Consider the following 3192-nt stretch of genomic DNA (forward strand, 5'->3'; position numbering starts at 1 on the left):
TCAGACAAAACGTATTACCCACGACATTTAAAAGAACACTTTCAACGACCAGAAAGTTAAAAGGTTATTTCCAAGAAAGAACAACAATTCTAGGTTTTCTGTGTGGGGAAAAAGCGAATGAGTAAATTAAAAAAAATGAAAGGAAAGAACGGGTAAAACAGATTAATTAATCTTCTGACCGTGAAACGATTTTTGAATATGAAGAGCTGATTTGCCAAAATCAATTAATTGATCATGAAAACGCTGAGCCCTTTCACTAGCCAACATCGTCAATTTAAACTGCTCCGTGATCATTACAGACATTGACTCCTTTCCAAAATGTTTAATTATTTTGTCCATTTCTATTAAGGCATTATCACAACCATCTTGAATGTGATCCAGAACTACCTTAGCTCTTTTAGCTTTAATATCAATAATTTTCCGAAACATCTTTACTCTGAGGAAGCTCGTATTTTCAAGTCGACTTTCTTGAACACAATAATCTAAGGAGCGCTTGGCGTTTTGCAGAAGTTTAAAAATGTGGCGTGGGTCTATCCTCATCCACTTATTACCGGCAACATCCACCGTGATCATGCCCATCTAAATATTTTAGTTAACAATTAAAAGTTAAACCAAAATACACAAATAAAATAAAGACAATACTTTAACCTCTTCTTCAAAGGACATTTTCTCTTGAAGTCTTGAATCATTGCTAGAATCAATACTCATACCATCGTCTTCTGGATTATCAAATTGATTAATAAGATGTTGTGCGTGTATATCACCACCAGCGGCCAGCATACGAATTCTTTCAACAGCATCGTCTTCTTCATTAAACACTTGATCAATTATCCTAGCTGGAACAATCTGTAAATTCCAGTCCGCTTCAACGTTCTGCAATAGAAGACTCGGCTCCAAAATGCCAAGTTGATCCCTTTCAACATTAAGCAAAACAACCATATCATCAAGATTATTCTATTGTGCAAAGGGAATACGTTTGATTAAAATTTCCTTGATTTATTTTTGTACAACATCATTCGCATTTGCAAACGGATCGTCTTCGATATAAGGTGGAGCCATTTGCAATTAAATGAAGAAACTAACTAGGAATATATCCTATTTTGTAACCCTTACAGTTCCAATTGGACAACTACAGAGAAACGTTTTACCAGCAACAGCAACGCTTGGCGAGAAACGAAATCTAGGAAGAAAATGTTCCCAGAAAAAAGCGGGAAAAAGATGTACAAATAGAATTTAGTAATATCAACGTTTAGATTTCTTAGAAGTTTCCGGATGTAGTGTAAAATACATCCAGTAGTCTACCGCAAAACATCAGTACTCCCTCGACGTAACTTCATATTACACGCGATTACACTTTCAAGCGTAGTTCTTCACAGCCTAATTAGAATAAGGCTAATTGACTTAAGAATGGCCTCTCAATCAACAAACTTATCGTTTCAAAGTAGGCGCTTTGAATGCAACTTTGAAGACGAAGGTTCTTTAGTTGCCGCTTACCAGCTCCTTAAATCAACAGAGGGTGTGTCGTTCATTGCAAGAAATAACAAAATTCTTTACGTAGAAGTTGCTACCAAAAAAATAACTTCTGTTTTTTTCAAATCAAACTGATTTGCTCAGCGATATTGAAATTGTTTCCAATCTAAAATAAAATCAGAAGACCTAGTTGAGTTCAATGCAAAATCGATGAGACCAACTCCCCGTGCACAAGGAAATCAACCAAAACATTTAGTGAGCGTCTACAATCAAGTGCGTGAGGGAGAAATTCCCTTGAATTTCACAGGAGAAATTGATTAGATCGTAAAAAAAGACAAGTATGAAATGGTCATATCGAATACTTATTTGGAAAACACCCGGCTGTCGTATTCATTGACACTTAGACCATGGCAAAGAGACGTTGTCAATGCTTTATCGAACCAAAGTGATCGAAAAGTTTTGTGGGTTTTTGATTTCGACGGAAATTCAGGAAAAACCGAGCTCAGTCGTTATCTCATGTATAAATCAAATTACCAGATATTGAAAGTGGGAGAAACACGAGACATTTGCGGCATGATTGAATCAAATAGCAACGGTTACGTTTTCGATTTCGCCAGAAGCGACAACTCAAAAATTAACGATTTTTTCGCACTGATCGAAGACCTCAAAGGTCGATTTCTATTGAGTAACAAGTACAGAGGGTGTGTCAAAACACCGAAATCCAACACCATAGTCGTATTCGCAAACCAATTACCAAATTTGGAACTTCTCAGCATGGATCGCTGGGAATTTTTCAACACCAAACTTGGGTAGTAACTTTATCTTATAATCCCACTAAAAAAATAATTAATTGTCCTTTACCTTTTAGGCGTGTTGGTGTACGAAGCACTGGCCACAAAAAAAAATACTACAGCTGTGAAATCACTCAGCAGACATCATGTGAAGACCTTGATCAAAATCTGAAAATACCAATGAAAAAAACCGATAAAGAAGCGTATGAAGAATATATAAAAAATTTCTTTGTTCGAACTAACATGCACCTTATCGCATCCAACTACCTTGCTTTCCCAAACGCAAAATCTCATGCCAGTCTAATTCACACTCTAATCAGACAGAGTAAAATCGTAGAATTAGAAGCGTTTCTGAACGAAAACGACTGCTTTGCTAACAGCATCACAACATCAGATCATCTGTTTTCTGCTACAACTGTCCCCACTAATGTTTCAACACCCATGGATGCACAATAAAACGATTTTAATCTATTCCTGTTTCCAATCACGATTTCAATCTCCCTTCAATTTATTTTTGCTCCGAGTACATGGTACGGAAAAGAAATGCATAAAATATCAAAATACATAACAAACTGTAACACCAACGGGAAATATGAAATCGCTGTGCTCCTGTGCACTAGCCTAAGTGCTCTTTTAAATAAAAAAATATAAATCTACTTACGTCATGAGTCATGACGTCACCAATAATAGGTAACAAGGCAAAGTCCCTCTACGACCAAAATATTTCAAAAAAAACACCTCATGTTGCGCCACCCAGCGGATATCGTGTCAATAGCACAACAGCTCTTCTTATTGACACGACGAAGTCGTGTCAATAGACCTCAATTATAGGGCCTGCATTTGAAAATCTATAATCATAAATAGAGCCATTCCTGTTTATATGGAACGCCGTTTGTGCTACTATTTTTTAAATAAAATTCTGTGTTTTTTT

The 3192-nt window shown here is 36.3% G+C and overlaps 1 long non-coding RNA gene across 1 annotated transcript; it reads right to left on the minus strand.

Moving 5' to 3' along the window:
* Nucleotides 1-2009: 2009 nt before the first annotated feature.
* LOC124190018 lies at nucleotides 2010-2877 on the minus strand. Its single transcript, XR_006872785.1, has 2 exons — nucleotides 2511-2877; nucleotides 2010-2429 (listed from the first exon to the last, which is right to left on the minus strand). It is a non-coding gene; the product is annotated as an uncharacterized LOC124190018 (long non-coding RNA).
* Between the last annotated feature and the right edge of the window lie 315 nt (nucleotides 2878-3192).

Source organism: Daphnia pulex, chromosome 3 (assembly GCF_021134715.1).
Source record: "Daphnia pulex isolate KAP4 chromosome 3, ASM2113471v1".
NCBI classification, from domain to species: Eukaryota; Metazoa; Arthropoda; class Branchiopoda; order Diplostraca; family Daphniidae; genus Daphnia; species Daphnia pulex.